Source organism: Myripristis murdjan, chromosome 21 (assembly GCF_902150065.1).
Source record: "Myripristis murdjan chromosome 21, fMyrMur1.1, whole genome shotgun sequence".
Taxonomy (NCBI): Eukaryota; Metazoa; Chordata; class Actinopteri; order Holocentriformes; family Holocentridae; genus Myripristis; species Myripristis murdjan.
In genome coordinates this window covers 27,996,803-28,014,792 of record NC_044000.1, presented here as the reverse complement: position 1 = coordinate 28,014,792, position 17,990 = coordinate 27,996,803, and the positions used below count along the sequence as shown (strand labels likewise).

At 41.8% G+C, this 17,990-nt stretch overlaps 1 protein-coding gene across 1 annotated transcript in view; it reads left to right on the top strand.

Annotated features, from left to right (window-relative positions):
- The window catches only part of stxbp5l (syntaxin binding protein 5L), a 240,638-nt gene that overhangs the window by 45,020 nt on the left and 177,628 nt on the right, over positions 1-17,990 (top strand). The window lies entirely within an intron of this gene.

Here is a 17,990-nt window from a genome sequence, read left to right as displayed (position 1 = left end):
ACAGAAACGGGCCGATCCCAAGATCCAATGCAGTGCAGATGAAGTGTGCGGGGTGTATTTGCACACATGGCTCTGTATTTACACAGTCATGCAAATAGCTAAGCAGTACAAACATACACAACTCCAAATGTGCACGCAATTCCTCATTCCTTCGAGCGGTGCCACCGAGTCGTGCATATGTTCATACACTCGTGCATACACTCCTCTAAGTCTTGATTGAATTACACCCTAATAGGATTTGCAGCCCTCTATTAGTAAACTGGAGTAATGATAGTTTTACCGGTGCCAAAGGTGAGCAAGCAAAGTGCTGCACCGGGAGCGCAGTGAGGAGAGGAAATGAAGCAGAAATATAAGACTATTCATAACCGCACGCTGCACTCTTCCCCTACAGTGCCCTTGCAGAGTGCATGATAATAGAATTAATGGCCCCACACCGCCGCTCACCCCAGGATTAAGGGAAAAGTACTCCAGAGGAAGGCGGTTTTATTTTGCGTCTACATTAAGTATTGGAAAAGAGTTTGTTTTTGTGTTTATCCTGCGGGCTTTATTATTTAACAAAAGAGATTAACTGTTATTACGCGCTAAGTCAGAAAGTAATTTAGAGTCATTTAGACAGCATCCAGGGTTATAGAGACAGCAATTAAAGAAAGTCGTGCGGACATTCAGGTTTCAGTTCGTTTATTCGGAGAGAAAACAAAAAACACACTTTTGATGGAGTTTACAAACTTAGAAGTCATGTCCTTTGTTAGCATGTTTCAGACTTCTGAATTAAAAAAACAAATTGTCTATTATAGAAATGGGTGTTTTTTTATGATTCCTTTACAAGAACATGTGACATTTGGACGTTTCTACAAGATTACGACAGGGAAAACGTGTTTGATGCAGATTACTATACATGGGCAAAGGTTTGGGTGAGCATTACGCCAGACTTGTGAGGAATATTTATTCACCCAAAGTAAATAAGGAAATAAACAGCTGACTGAATTACACTGCTTTAGGGTTAATTAATTTGCAAGAAAGCTACTGGAAATGGTTCTTGAGACTGAAGTGGAGCTGGTGCTTGAACCGGTGATGCTGCAGGTCTGAGTCTCTTGGGAGCGTAGCGTCTGCGTTCCCAGGGCCCTATATTTCCTCAGGGTAATTTTTTGTCAAGCACCATTTCAGATATTATTTACTCAAGGGGTATTACTTTGTGCATTTTTGTTAATGTTCCAGGAGACATGGACGTTATGGGCATTATTCTTCTGGTTATGCCGAGGTATGCTAATATTTTTCATGCCAACTTTGTCAGTGTTAATTAGGAGTATGTTGGAAACAGCTTAAATATTTCACCATTATTTAGTGGTAATGCACTCTCAGATTATGCATTTTTAGTAACATAACAGAGGTATGCAAGGTCTGTTTAAGTTGAGGGAGCATCGGGTGAAGGGAACATGCAGTTTCTAAAAGATGATATTGAAGGAACCCCCAAGTGAAGCCCGTTTCTTCACGAGAACGTGAACACATTCGGTCTTGTGCTTGTGTTGCATGGCCCAAGGACGAATCTCAGCATCAGCCTTGGCAGACGGCGAAACTGTGAATGTCGCCTGGGACCTTCGTCGCGTGTCATCCATTTCCTTCGCTCCCATTTTCCTGCCTATTTGCGCCGTAAACACTCCAGTAAGAAAACGCTGTGAACATAACGTCAGAGGGCTTTACGTCACCGAGCCGCACGGAGATCCTGCTGACAGATCACAGGACTTACAGTGTTAAAATGTCTGTAAGCACTAATGGGATAGCTGCTGTGTGTGTGTGTGTGTGTGTGTGTGTGTGTGTGGTCTCATTCGTTCCTCCCATGCTTCCCTCTTTTGATTTGCCTTTGTCCTTGGGGTTCCATTAACCCTGGGCTTTTTGGTTTCCTTGGAAGGAACGCTCATTTCTTCCTGCTCTGTAACGATCCCATCGACCGAGGGGGAGACACCACCCAACACCCAGCGCTCCGCTGTCTCTCTCTCTTCATCTGCCTGTCTGTCTCTCTTCGTCTGCCTGTCTGTCTCTCTTTTTGTCTGCCTGTCTCTCTCTCTCTCTTCATCTGTCTGTCTCTCTCTCTCTTTGTCTGCCTGTCTGTCTCTCTTTTATTACTTTGCCTAAATTTTTCACGAAGCAGCGGACGGAGGCAGGACGTGAGGCTGATTCCCGTTTCTTCCAGCTTTCATCTCGACAGCATCCCTCTCCCCTCTTTCTTTCTCCTTGGTTTTCCTTCCTCTTGCCTCCATTTTTTACTGTCTACTCCTCCCCTCTTTCTTTCCATTTTGTCTTCTTCACCTCTTTTTCCTCTCCCTTACAGCTGATTCCCCATCAGTCTCCCTCAGCCTGCCCTTTCTTCCTTCTACCATTTCTCTTTCCTCCCTCCCTCCTTTCTCTCTCTTTCTGTCTATCTGTCTCTCTCTCTCTCTCTCTCTCTCTGAGGTTTTAAATGTGAGGGGTGTGAATTTCATGCCAGCGTTTAATTTCATCCGTTAGCATAAATTCCCTCCCTGTCCCTCTCCCTGTTTTCCCAGCAGTGCCTCCTCTTTATAGTGATGCCCTCTTCTTCTATGCTGATGTGATTTATGAAGTTCAATTCTTGGCCACAGCCAGGATCAACTCATCTCATGTATACACACAAGTGCGCGCACACACACACACACACACACATTGCATCTTGAAGACACAACATATCAGCTCTCCAGTATCTCTGCAGTGTGAATTAGTCTATCTGGCCCTCTCTGTTTCCTCTGCTTACAGACATAAGGGCGCTGCATGGCATTTATCGTGTGTGTGTGTGTGTGTGTGTGTGTGTGTGTGTGTGTGTGTGTGTGTGTGTGTGTGTGTGTGAGTAAGTGTGTGTGATGTGGGCAAAGGCTATTGATAAAATTCTGTCAGTGTGCCCAGAGTCCACAGGGGAGCAGGAGAGCCGCCATGAAGGCCAGTTGCTTTGAAGCTGCTGGAGCTCTGGAGGTCACACCAGAGCAGAGCTTGGCTGTTTTCGAGGCGCTACGTGGAAAAAATGTTAACGTCCTCGCTGTCAGATTAAGCAGAATACATAATTATCATAAGCAAACAAGACAGCGGTGGATGTGATTGGTAAACATGATGAAAATCATATTCCCACTGGCTTTTTCGCTCCTTGTACTATTTGCTGCTGCCAGAAACTCTGAAAGCTTCAGCTCAGGAAGAACAGCGCCCTCCTTCTGTTTTGTGCCGTAAAGCAATCCAGCAGATTTCCTGATTAATCTGACTGGTAAAGACAGGCACCAGCTGCCAATCAGTTATGGTTTTATTTGTTAATGGTTCAAAATATACTTGGTAATAATTTTATAATGTAATAGCATGTTAGTAATGAAAGATGGGTATTTAAATTAAAGGACAACGCAACATAAGGTGTCTCAGTAAGGGCCGCCCGCACAGCCTAAGTGCTCTTTGGCATAGATCCTCCAAGTCTCTGTAGCTCTACTGGAGATGGAGATGGAAATGAGCTCCAATCTTCCAAAAGATATTCTCTCATTTGGTGTTTTGCTGACGGTGATGGAGAGCGTTTCTTAAACGTCGTTCGAAAGTCACCCATAGGTCTTCGACTGGGTTTAGATGCAGTAAAGGTTAGGGCCATAGTGTCATGATTTACATCATTTTCATCATCACCACACCAGCGAGTGAGCCCTCGTGCCCTGTGGATGGTGGCGTTACCATCCTGGAAGACATCAGGATGGAAACGTCCCATCACAGGATAAAGGTGACGACTCAGAATAACTTTGTATTGATTTGTATTGATCAGTGAGCCTTCCCACCAAGGGAACAAGCGCTGGGGTCCAGCTTTCAGGCCTGCAGCGTTCTCTGCAGCCCTGCTATAACATCCCTCTCTATGTACAGCACCTTTTGGAAGAGCGGCGCTCCATCGCTCCAGCGGATCCTCAGATTTGGAGAATCTATGCGAAGGAGCACTGAAGCTGCTCTGGTGGTTCGAGGTGGCCCAACACACTTTATGTTGGGGTTTCCTTTCATTTGTCACCCATCTGAAGTGACAGATTTTGCCTTCTTTCTTTCTTTCTTTCTTTCTTTCTTTCTTTCATCAGCACAAAGGGTCCATTCTGCACGCAAGCCTTTAAGTTTACTGAAGTTAATCATGCTCTGATTCAGACGGCGACCCTCATCATTATAATCCTAATTCACTTTGATGCCGGCACTGCCAGGATTCTTCATCAGGTCATTTTCTCATCCCACCTCTGAAGCCTTCATCACAGACGAGTGTGTGAGCAATCAGATCTGTGAAAAATAGTTTCAAGAGAGGCTGATAGTGCTTACTTGCTCTGTGGAAAAATGTTGGTGGTCAGTGTTGAATAGCGACTGGAGGAGGAGGAGGAGGAGGTGCCTTGCAGTACTTATTTTCTGCTGCAAATAAGGTTATTCTGTGTGGGGAAAAAAATGCACAAACTGAGTTTTTTTAACTTTCCGGTCAATGTTTTTCAGAATTCTAAATATACTGGACTGAAAAGCTCAATTATTTACCAAAATCCAAACCTCTGAATTTCTAATGTAGATGGTATTTAAACTCATCCCATGGGCCAGTGCTTGAAACCTTTGGCCCGTCTAGTCTTCAGTCAGAAAAGTTAACTTGGTTATTTTCATCTCCATGTTGCCATTGCTTTACATTTATTTATTTATCCAAGGAAAGTCGACTGAGCGTGATGCACCTTTTCCAGCAAAAGCCGGCCTCTGATACACACATTTCTAAACATTCACACAAACCAGTGCAACCACAGTCTTCTGCTGATTGTCAAGGAGCAGCTTGACTCACAGCTGGGGTTGGTTTCATTGCTCAAGGGCACCTTGACAGTAATCTCCTCCTCCTCCTTTGCTCCTTGACCCTAATTCTGATAGAGACGCTGAGCCACACTGGAGAAAGGAAATGTCAGCTGACTATTAATAACAGCACTGGGGAAAAATGGGGATTTGTCACTGGGATATAGTTTAATCCCCATGTTTGTGCATGTAATGAGCAAATGTTTTGGAAACACAAAAACGCAGAGATGCAGACAGGGAAACTTTTTCACTGAACCTACCTGTCACAAGTTTATTTTTTCTTATTTGTATCCAGTGTGGTCTGAATTTAATCCACTGCTTGTGCACACCGCAGCCGTGGATCCTGAAATTTTACTTTAGCAAATGTGAAAGCGCCTTGTAGACGCAGATGTCACTGGTTCAGTCTGTGTTTACCACGTCAGAGTCATAAAATGTGACAAAGGACAACAAACACCAAGCATTGAGACAAAAAAAAAAAAAAAGCTGTCAGCTCTGAAAATATCTGGAAAGAAATTATTTTTTCCAAACTGGCCAATTTGTTCTCGGGCAATTCATATGAGAGTTGGCTAAACTCAGGCGCCTTTAAAATAAAAATCTATTCTTATTTATTTATTTTTTTTAAACACTTCAAATTCCTGGGTCCATTCTGTAAACCGACATGTGGCGTCAAGATATTTACAGCAGCTACCGTGGCGTTTTATAGCAGAAGATGTTTGAGCCATCTACGACATCAACAGTAAATCTTTGGTAGGTGAGACGAGGTCTGACATAAAGTCATAAATTTCACCAGGTCCGAGCCTTCCAGCTTTTCAGGGATTCCAACAATCCTCACATTTGAATGGCGAGAGCGGTTTTCCAGTTTGTCCACTTTGTCCAGCAGCTTCTCATTCTGTGATTTCAGTGATCTGCAGCAGGACTCCAGTTCAACGAGCTTATCACTGTGGTCGGAGAGTGCCGTCTCCATTTTTGTAATGCGCTGGTTTTGCGTATCGATAGTTGACTTGATGGATTTCAGTGTCTCGTTGATAGGAGTGAGGGCAGTGTCCAGCAGGGTTGAAACTGTTGAGGCCACGTTGGTGTGGATCGCTGCCCGAAGGGTTTCCAGTCAGTAGGAAGTAGTGGGTGTGGGCACACTTCATCCGAAGAGGCGCTGGACTGGCTGGGCGAGGCCATGGCAGGATAACTGGTTTGGTTCTGGCTAGCTTTAGCTTCGCTATCGTCAGCCCGGGGGCTGTCAAGTTTGCACTGTTTGCTCAGCTCTTTCTTCTTTTTAAGAGGCATGTTGGAGCTCAGAGAATGCGTGTTGCGTTTACAGTACTTTAAAACTCAGGTTAAATTTGAAATTTATTTATTGATGGATAGACCCTTGAGATGAACATCTCGTTTTCAAGGGGGTCCAACACAAAACATACAACACAATACAACAGCACAATCACATACAGCATGCGTATAAGGCTCTCGAGTACCAACTAACCCACACATCATTCCTACAAGCCCACAACACCCACACAGAACAAGCAAAAATAAATCACACAAAGCATATCATGTATCGCCAGCTACAACAATGAAACAATAATGAATAGCGACAGCAATAACAATAGTAGTGGAAGTGGTAATGCCAATGACAATGCACACAACACAATACCATCTATATACCATACATTATACAGATGCATAGTAATGTTTATAAAGAGGGTAAAGAAGACATTACCATTAGAAGCAATTGCATGATGTTTTAAGGAAATAAAATACGGAGTTTTTAAAATTACGAGATGAATTGATTGTTCTTATATTGTTAGGAAGAATGTTCCAGTCCGATGGAGCTTTAAATTTGAAAGCACGTCGACTGAATTCTTTATTAGTTTTTGGAACAAAGAAAAATGGTTGCTGGGTGTGTCTGAGAGGATATGGAGATGTGAATGGGATTAAATATTGTTTTAAATACGGGGGGCAACTGAAATGAATACATTTGAAAATGAATTGTAACCAATGATAGTCCCTTCTTGTATTGAGTGGTAACCAGTTCATTAATTCATACATGGAGCAGTGATGGGTTCGATATGGGCACCTTAGGATAAATCTGCAGAGACTATTGTGGATGACATTGAGAGGTCGAAGATGTGTTTCAAAGGTGTTCTGATATACAATGACAGCATAGTCCAGCATAGGTAATAATAACTGAATAACAATTCTTCTTCTGATCTGAGGAGTGAAGCAGTTTATTGAACGGTAAAGTATGGCGAGGTTACGACTTAGTTTATTTGTGATAGATTCAATGTGATATTTAAAGGAAAGTACAGGGTCAATCCAAAGGCCGAGATATTTAAATGAAGTGACTTGATCAAGTGGTGAGCCATCAATAAAAGAAATGGTCAGATCTGAGACATCACCAAGACCAGGTCTAATGCCGAACAGCATACAACAGGATTTATTTTTATTCAAAATTAATTTATTGGATGAAAGCCATTTCTGAACAAAGGCAAACTCGCATTGTAGAGAATTTTATATGACAGATATATTATCGCTAGATGTATATATTACAGTGTCGTCAGCATATAAATGAACTTGGCAGTCAGAGCATATTTTTGAGGATGAACCCTGAGGTGCTCCCTTCGAGACAATTAAATAATCTGAGTGATTTCCATTAAAGCTGACACGCTGTCATCTATTATGAAGATACAAGTTAAACCAGAGCAGACTATTTTGAGAGATACCAATGGAATAAAGTTTATCAAGAAGTAGGTAATGGTCAACAATATCAAAAGCCTTTGTTAAATCAAGAAATATTGCACCAGTGAGTTTGCCATTTTCAGAAGCAGTAAACACATCGATAGTGAACTTTAACAGAGCTGTGGTTGTTGAGAAATTGGGTCTGAAACCAGATTGGCATGGAGATAAAATATTGTGGTCTGTAATATATTGTGATAATTGACTGAAAATGTGAACGGTGTTCACCAAAGCAGGACGGGACGTAAAATTAAATAAAACTTTACGGAGCCACCGCAACTCGTTCAGTTTTTCTCAGACCTGTCCCGTTGTGTGTTGGATCCCACTGTATGTATCTCACTATATATTGCGTAACATCTTCATGTTGGCAGACGCTGTTGATTTGATGTTGGACATTATCCTTTTCCCAGACAGTGAACAGAGCCCTAATGTCCTCGTTTGACCGGGACTGACGATGATTGTATTTTTCTGCTACGAAAGTGAGCTATTGCACTGACATCTGTACTCATCAGCTCAACCCGTCTCCCTGCCTATGACCCCTAACGTTGCCTCAGACCTCAGTTAGCCCTGCCTTTCTCATGGGTATTTGGTGGGACATTGGCACCTAGAAACTGGCCCGAGAACCCGACCGAGGCGTGATCAAAGACCGGAAGTGACAACAGAGACGCAGCTGACCTTGGCGTGCACTAGCATGCCTGCATTTGGCTAATGATCTGGCTAATGATCGGACTCAGACTAGGAAGAGCAGCACTGGCTCCTTTCATTACAAAATGCCACCGTCAAATGACAACCCTGTACAGCTAAAAGGTCAAGTACAGCATTGATTTAAGCCATGCATTTTTGGGATTATCCAGTTTTGTAAGGGTTCTATATAAGCCTAAAGGTGGTTGCGCGCGCGCACACACACACACACACACACACATTTCCCATTGATTTGTTACAAGTGGTCTCTGATCCATCTTATCTGTGAGTGGCTTGAGAGGCTCAGGCACATTAAGGGTATTAAGCGTCTTATGCTTGACTCCTCTGCTCAGTTTTTCAGACTAGTTAATATTTTCTGGCAAAGATATACAGGACAGATTTACCCCATCTCTGTTTTCATCAAATCAAAAACACAGACAAGGGAAGAGGAAGAGGAGCGGTACTTTAGCATGTAAAGACTAACACTTAAACAAATCCTAAATGTGTATCATTACTACTAAAAGTACTATGAGGACTATTTTACCCTTAAATCTATATATAAAATATTGATGTCTAAAAAAATCATAGACCACACGATCTCTTTTTTCTTAAGGTTAATAGTTAATGAGTGGTAAACTCCTCCATTTGAGCTACATCGTCAAAGTATTTTTGGTATCGAGAGATAGAGTTTGAAGACACTTCAGAAGTAGGATAGTTATATAAGGGGGGAAAATGGACAATGAATCATTGTGAAATATACAGAACATTTAGCTTCATTTAGCACCACAAAAGTCCAGAATGAACAACATGTAGGTAAGGAAGAGGCAGCTGCTGTTATAAATCAAATCGAAATTTTGAGATTAGTAATAAGCCAATAATTTATAGCAACACAACTGAATTTGGTCACCAGGTACACCCAGTCCTAGCTTGTGCAGAAACTGTTCAATCAAACACTGAAGAGAGACAGTGCCGTCGTTTTGCTGAGGGATAATAATGGCTTCTCGGTGTGGAACAACAAGGTGGAGAAGTTTTCAGCCTGAATGGTTGAGATGATAATGTTTTATGCATGAGATCAGCACACACACACACACACACACACATACATCCGCACATGCACAAATAATGTGTGTTTAGTTTGTGTCACACTGATTTTTTTTTTTTTTTTTTTTTTTTTTTTTTTCAGGTAAAAATATTGTAGTAGCTCCTTCGACTATAAATGATGTCCTGTTGGCTGCACTGCACCCTCCAGCAGAGAAACACAATGCAATGCATCAGAAGAGAAGAGAGACAAAAAGACCAGGCCTGCATGCGTACACGTGCATGCATGTGAGAGAGGGAGAGAGAGAGAGAGAGAGAGAGAGAGAGGGAGAGAGAGTATGTGTGTGTAAAAAAAAAACTTTGATATCCTACCATCAGAGGCTGGTGCCTCTGAGACACTCTTGGGTGGGTTGAAAGTGCAGCGTGGAAGCAAATAGAAAGAGAAATATAAAGGCAGAGAGGGAGAAAAGAAAACAGAGAAAAAAACGAGGCCAAACATGAAATCACCTTTGCAGAGAAAGTCCACAGCGGCTGCAAGTCAAAGAGAGGAGGCCAAAAGACGACAAACAGTGCCACCGGGTAGCTCTGCTGGCTCCTACACGACCCCTAGTTAACTGTTTGGTGAACCTCACTTAATCTTTTTGGAGTTCCACCCACCCAGCGAGCCGCAGAGATGCTAATATTTAACTCCTTACTTTTAATTACACAGTGTAGACCAAATTCAATGTTGTATTACAGCTAATTAACCACTATGGCTACTAATCTTCATTAGTGTGATTTTATGTTTATGCAGTTTGGTTTCTGTCTCTGTCTTGTACACACACACACACACACACACGCACGCGCGCACACACACACACACACACACACACACACGCATGCATGCCGTTTCCCACATTTATATTTTAGTGGGAGCTATGCTAATGAAGCCAGTGTCTGGCTGGATGAATTGAGGTCATGGCGCTATCATCACAAACCGCAACGATATTTTGTGATTACATTTAGCCGCGCTGCCAATGCAATGTTACATGCAATCTCAGTGTTTAATTAGATCTGATTATACGTCCTTCTGAATTATGTGATTGGGCATATAGATGCTTCATGTTTACTCCAAGTGATGGCGTGGAGGTGTTTGTGTGTGTACATGTGTTTGTAAGTGTGTGTGTCGAGTGTGATTTTTGCCTCTGCACCACAAACAAGTTACATAACAGTGTACCTCATTTCATCATGCAGGCAGAGGACACTTAAGGAAATGGGGGGAATGGGAAAACTGGAAGAATATATTGTGTTTGAGTTCATAAGAGCAGAGACAGAGACAGATCAGCTGTGTGGAGGCTGCTAGCTGCCACATGGACTGTGTGTCTGTGTTGAATTACAGCGAGATTCAAAGTTCAAAAAGTATTAAGAACTTTAATTAGGGTCAGTTATAGTTATATTATCACTTTTTAAACCTTCACACTCACAATTAACACATGATAGATAACCATTTAATACCCATTCAGTCCACTGTCCACTGCTTTTTGCTGGCAATAGCAGACCATTAAAAATGTCTACCCTTATATGCATAAACCTAACCTGTGTTGTGATATAAAAACAAAAAACAAATGAAATACTATAACTCCTGTACTCTTGAGTCTATATCCAGATGTGTGTAGGGGGCAGATCTTGCTAAAGCTCCATGAAATTACATATTGTGCCTTTAAAGGAATGCAGTATTTTTGATAGATTGTCACTTTAGTTAACTCACCTGTGTTTAATAGTTTGTCCCTGTTGGATAATTTGCTGCAGCACTCCATGCTAACACTTTACACTATGTTAGGTGATAGCAGGCTGGCAGCATCACCTAAATTAAAACTTTTGAAAATCTGTGTGATGTGGTGCACAAATCAAGTAGCCAGGGAGCCAGACAAAGCTCATGATATTTGCTCTAGCAGATTGGTCTCTGATTGGTTGTTGGTCTCTCCAGTTGCATCCACAGGAATTTTGGTCTGCAACTGTTGATAATGCCCATTGGTTGTCCATGATAACTGTTAGGCTGTTTGTATTGTATGCTCTCAGAGTTCCTTTATTGTGAAGGGCACAGTTATAAATGTGACTTGTCAAAATAAAAGAAATGGGCAGCTCCGGTGCAAGTGTAACCGATGGCTCCATGTGTGTTTTTGTTCCTCCGTCAGTGTGACGTGGTATCCCGGTTATCCTACCCTTAAAGTAGTAATGGCAACAATAACATCTCATTGGAAAACACAAAATGAACTGAGATGTTCCAGACTAATTTGCATCTGTGAGTTGGTCTGGCGATGCCTGGCTGCAGCTAAAGTTGATGGTAACAAAGCGCAAAACAGGAAGGGACTCATAATTCCTAAAGTATTGATGCTAGAACAACCAAATTTTACAAGCAAAGTATGGAGCGACCCCAAAGTGTGACAAGCCCACATTTGGACAAATTTGGAATGCCACCATCATGGCAGCCTTGCAAACTAAATATTTTCAAAAATGATTTGTAGGAATTTGCCTTAATTGCACAATAATCTCAAAATGTCATGAAATGAGGACAATGAAACATAATGTGTTGAGAACAAGAATTGGAATATTTGACAGTAGCTCAAGTTGGACGCACCATTTTCACCCGTATGTCATGTGAAAAGTTTAGCTATCGGTTAAATTTAGGCATGTAGAGCAACAGCGAGGCATTTAAAACAACTTTATTTAAGGGGAAGGTTTCAGCTGCTGTCAATAGAAACCGCCGGCTGCACTGATCTGTAAAGGCTGTAACTTTCCTGCATCTCTGCTTGTACCAAATCAGTGATGTCGCAGCAGGTAATTTTTTATCAGGTGTAAATGCCGAATTACCCGCTGTGGCATCACCGATTGTGCGTGACCAGAGGTGGCCAGAGCATTTCAGCCCTCAGCTGCTGCTCCCAACAGTGCAGCAGCATGTTATTTAGCGTGGACTTAATCTTTGAGGTTCAAGAAAGGCCTTAGTCATAGTGAGCTCAGATCATGACACAGTGTGTTTCAACTGATAACATCATCTTTGTATCACAGCATTTTGATTGTTTAGTCATGATACTCAAAAGTGGTTGGCCCATCAAACATTCACAACCCAAAAAAAAGTATAATTACTGCAACAAATGCTGTACAGCAGTCGACTTTCTGCTTTGTGGAGACAGAAGAGGAGACAGAGGAGGAGGCAGAGGAGGAGACAGAGGAGGAGACAGAGGAGGAGGCAGAGGAGGAGACAGAGGAGGAGACAGAGGAGGAGACAGAAGAGGAGACAGAGGAGGAGACAGAGGAGGAGACAGAAGAGGAGACAGAGGAGGAGGCAGAGGAGGAGGCAGAGGAGGAGACAGAGGAGGAGACAGAGGAGGAGACAGAAGAGGAGACAGAGGAGGAGACAGAGGAGGAGACAGAGGAGGAGACAGGAGGCTCTGCTTGATACTGAGTGCGCGTGAAAGTCACGTCGGTTTCTTAGAATTAGATCAACGGGCTGCCCGACTGAATCCTAATGCCTGTAATGCAGACTGAAAATTTGAGGCTTAAAAACTTGTGGAATAGATTCTGAGTCAGCTCTCATGCAACGCTTTAGAAAGTAAAATTACTAGCAATAAGGCGATCTGAAAATGACTTTAATAACCCTCTCTTTTCCTTTGAAAGACTGAAAATGACTGTAAATCAATTATTGCTGTTGTTTTAATGAGGCTTGGGAACAGGCGTCACACAAAACCTAACCAAATCTGGGAGGACTGAAGATCTGAGGAGCTGCATTATTAGACTACAAACAAACAAACAAACAGACAAACAAACAAACAAACAAAGGTCAGTTCTGAAATTAATTGATTGTGAAAAAGTAAAAATAATTAGGTTAGTTTTTAAAGAAGAGCAGGTAGATGATACTTTGACAAAGTGGATCCTCTATATTTTAGACATGTCCAATGTAGGATTTCAGGTAAAATGTTTTTTCATAACAAAATACAGGGAACACCTGCCACCTAATTAAAAATTATAATATATTCATAAAGTAATACAACATAATGCAGGAGAAACTGCTGCCTGCTGTCACTTGCACATTCACTGAGAATGTGTAGGTGGATGTGAGTATCATGGTACAAAGCCATAGCCTTCCTGTGGGAAAATAAAATGTGCATAGAACTGCAGCAAAATCTATTGAAATGCATTGTCATGATCTGAATCTTTTTTATGTTAGGCAGCAAAGTAATGCTATGAGTTGCTTTCTGAATATTAAAATGTTGGAAATGTCTTGTGCTCTCCTGAAAGCAGTCATTACAGTGGAACAATGAGAAGTGACACTATGATGTGACATGTGACACTGTACTTTATTAGTAATGTACAGAAAACATGCCAAAAAAAAAAAAAACAAAAAAAAAAACACTATCTTCATTTTGTAACTTACTGTTACATTCAACTTCATTACACTGCTGAGATTTGCTTTTAAAACAAAATGAAAGAATGAAGCACAATGTCTTGTGCATACATGCTGTAATACACTCAGATGTATTTTACATGGATACTAACATGATATTTTACCCATGATAACAAAGGCATCGTGATACAGGCAACTCTGTGATATGCAATATATTATAAAATAATAAGCTATCATACATCACAATGTCAAATTTTTCAAAATGTAAATATGCTTGCATTTGTTTTTGTGTGGAAAAGTGCTAAGCCTGTAACTGAGCAACAACAACAAAAAATACCCTAGAAAAGGCAAAATGATTTTCCAATAAGCAGGAATCAGACGTGTTTTTTAAAAGCTTTAATATGCACAGGGCCCACTGCACATGACAGAGCAGCTCCAGTTAAAATATCTAAAGGCACGGAACAAATGTGCCTCATACGAACTTTGCATGTGTGCAAATTAAGGTGAAAACTCAACTATCGATTCAAGTGTGTCAATAAAATAATCACAAGAGAAACTATCACAATGGATTGCTGTTTCGGTATTGTGTCCCGCCCCTACTTGACCCCGTCCTGCCCCGGGTCAGGTCACTGCGTAGCCCAGCCCATTAAAGTCACTTCATCACGCTCCACGTCGCGCTCACCTGATTTGCACCTTCGCTGTTCACAATGTCCTCCACGTCAGCCATGACACACTCTGCATTTCAAAAATCATGCAGAATTTCTCTCGTTGTCAGAAAACAAAGGAATAGAAGCACACAGCAGAATATAAATAGTGCAAAAAAAAAAAAAAAAAAAAAAAAACTCACGGAAGCGGCTGGCACTGCTTCCAGTTTCTACTGACACGTGGACAGAAGACACAAAAAAAAACATGTAGCATTCAACGAACGATGCAAAACAATAAATTATGGAATATTTTTGAGTTCATAATTTCTCTGTCAGCTGTTAAAGTTAAACTAAAACATTTTGATATATATATTTTGTTTTAGACTTACAGTACAGGCCAGAAGTTTGGACACACCTTCTCATTCAATGCGTTTTCTTTATTTTCATGACTATTTACATTGTAGATTCTAACTGAAGGAATCAAAACTATGAATGAACACATGTGGAGTTATGTACTTAACAAAAAAAGGTGAAATAACTGAAAACATGTTTTATATTCTAGTTTCTTCAAAATAGCCACCCTTTGCTCTGATTACTGCTTTGCACACTCTTGGCATTCTCTCGATGAGCTTCAAGAGGTAGTCACCTGAAATGGTTTTCACTTCACAGGTGTGCCTTATCAGGGTTAATTAGTGGAATTTCTTGCTTTATCAATGGGGTTGGGACCATCAGTTGTGTTGTGCAGAAGTCAGGTTACTACACAGCCTACAGCCCTATTGGACAACTGTTAAAATTCATATTATGGCAAGAACCAATCAGCTAACTAAAGAAAAACAAGTGGCCATCATTACTTTAACAAATGAAGGTCAGTGAGTCCGGAAAATTGCAAAAACTTTAAATGTGTCCCCAAGTGGAGTCGCAAAAACCATCAAGCGCTACAACGAAACTGGCACACATGAGGACCGACCCAGGAAAGGAAGACCAAGAGTCACCTCTGCTGCTGAGGACAAGTTCATCCGAGTCACCAGCCTCAGAAATCGCAAATTAACAGCAGCTCAGATCAGAGACCAGATAAATGCCACACAGACTTCTAGCAGCAGACCCATCTCTAGAACAACTATTAAGAGGAGACTGCGCCAATCAGGCCTTCATGGTCAAATAGCTGCTAGAAAACCACTGCTAAGGAGAGGCAACAAGCAGAAGAGATTTGTTTGGGCCAAGAAACTCAAGCAAAGGACATTAGACCAGTGGAAATCTGTGCTTTGGTCTGATGAGTCCAAATTTGAGATCTTTGGTTCCAACCGCCGTGTCTTTGTGAGACGCAGAAAAGGTGAACGGATGGATTCCACATGCCTGGTTCCCACTGTGAAGCATGGAGGAGGAGGTGTGATGGTGTGGGGGTGTTTTGCTGGTGACACTGTTGGGGATTTCTTCAAAATTGAAGGCACACTGAACCAGCATGGCTACCACAGCATCCTGCAGCAACATGCCATCCCATCCGGTTTGCGTTTAGTTGGACGATCATTTATTTTTCAACAGGACAATGACCCCAAACACACCTCCAGGCTGTGTAAGGGCTATTTGACCAAAAAGGAGAGTGATGGAGTGCTGCGGCAGATGACCTGGCCTCCACAGTCACCGGATCTGAACCCAATCCAGATGGTTTGGGGTGAGCTGGACCGCAGAGTGAAGGCAAAGGGGCCAACAAGTGCTAAACACCTCTGGGAACTCCTTCAAGACTGTTGGAAAACCATTTCAGGTGACTACCTCTTGAAGCTCATCGAGAGAATGCCAAGAGTGTGCAAAGCAGTAATCAGAGCAAAGGGTGGCTATTCTGAAGAAACTAGAATATAAAACATGTTTTCAGTTATTTCACCTTTTTTTGTTAAGTACATAACTCCACGTGTTCATTCATAGTTTTGATTCCTTCAGTGAGAATCTACAATGTAAATAGTCATGAAAATAAAGAAAACGCATTGAATGAGAAGGTGTGTCCAAACTTTTGGCCTGTACTGTATCTCACTTAGATGCAGCTTCTATTCAGATTCATGGTCTTGCATTGAATTTGCATTAGTCTCATCTCGTTTTTGTCCCAGTCTCCTCTCGTTCTCTCGGCATTGATTCAGACTTCGTTTTCTGTGTTCCTGGACTTGTTGGTCTCAGCTCAGGTGAACCTGCTCGTGGTGTCTCTGCGTCTCTGTGTCTCTGTGTCGCTGTGTCTCTGTCAGGTCGGGTGATTAGTGGCCAGTTTGTTGACCAGCAGGGAGCCGGAGCCATAAATCGTGTCTTCATATTGCTCACATGGGAGTTAAACGGCAATGACTTTTTAAAGGGCATTACTTTGTTTTCTGTGATATATATCATGTCTGCCTCTGTGGACACACACACACACACACATACACACATAGTCACACGCATACACACACATGCACACAGGTCTTTCCAATTATGACAAATGGAGAGGGCAGCGACCTCCCTGTAAGGAGTGAATCATCCCTTTAGCTGGAGGGAGGGGGTGTTGAGGGGGGAATACATGTAACAGAAGGTATAGTGTGTATGGGTGGGATGTAATTTACAAGAAGGGCTGCATGACCTCTGCGGAAGATCTCCGTGTAAATGTGAGATTTCTGGTGCCGTATGTAAGAGGGACTGGAAGAAAAGAGATTCCAGCTCAGACACCAGTTCTCCGCCTGGGGAGCGATCACATCAAGGCCGATTGTATTAAAAGATATTACTACTTTTAGTCACCCACCACAGTTAACCCATTTTGGGCGCTGAGGTAGTGGTAAATAAAAAAGGAGGTCAACTACGATCCCTGCAAGCGGCTATCTTCATGAGCCAGTTCCAACAATAATCGGTGATATTTTCTGAAAATCATGGATTTACGCTCATTTTTACCTTCACATGTTGATTTGGTGCTTCCTGTTATGTTGTATATAAAGAATTATGATGATAAAAGAATTATGGCACCTTATAATGATGGGTGTATTTGTATTATTCAAAAGCTGCATTTAATCCCCACAATGTTCCTGATATTGGCTCATGATCTTCAGGGTTGGAAAGTATTATCAATTATCAATATATTTTGATTACTTTTGCATCCTTAAACCTCCCATTACAGCAACACAAACCGCTTGATGGATTTGCTCCCATTTATTAAAGGAATACTGTCAAAATACCCTTTGGTAGTGGCTTTAGAGCATCAGAGCCAATGTAAGGTTTATTTTTTCACATTTACAGAGCTAAGCTAATGACTCCCATAGACTTCAAGTCTTTATGCTAAGCTAACACAAAATGCTACCCATAGGAACCGAACCACTGGACGTACAGAGGTGAAAATGGCATCGAACATCTTGGAGTATTCCTTTAATTTTCAACCAAAGGGAGCAGCATCAACTGTGACTTACACATATGTTCACTGTTCATGCTGGAGATAAGTGTGTGTGTGTGTGTGTGTGTGTGTGTGTGTGGGTGATGTGGATGTTGTTTTTCTTTTTGTTTTTCTTTTTCGAGTTGACAGAGTTTTGAGTGACTCATTTTTTGTAATCCTGGACACACCTCCAGCACAGCTGTGGCATGTTATGAAGTTTGGATGGTGCTTGTAGCTGCGACGGCTTGAGAACCGAAACATTGACTAAAATATTTTACTGCACTGCACAATGTAAACCCTAACTTTGGTTTTAATGTTTCCAACCCGTCAC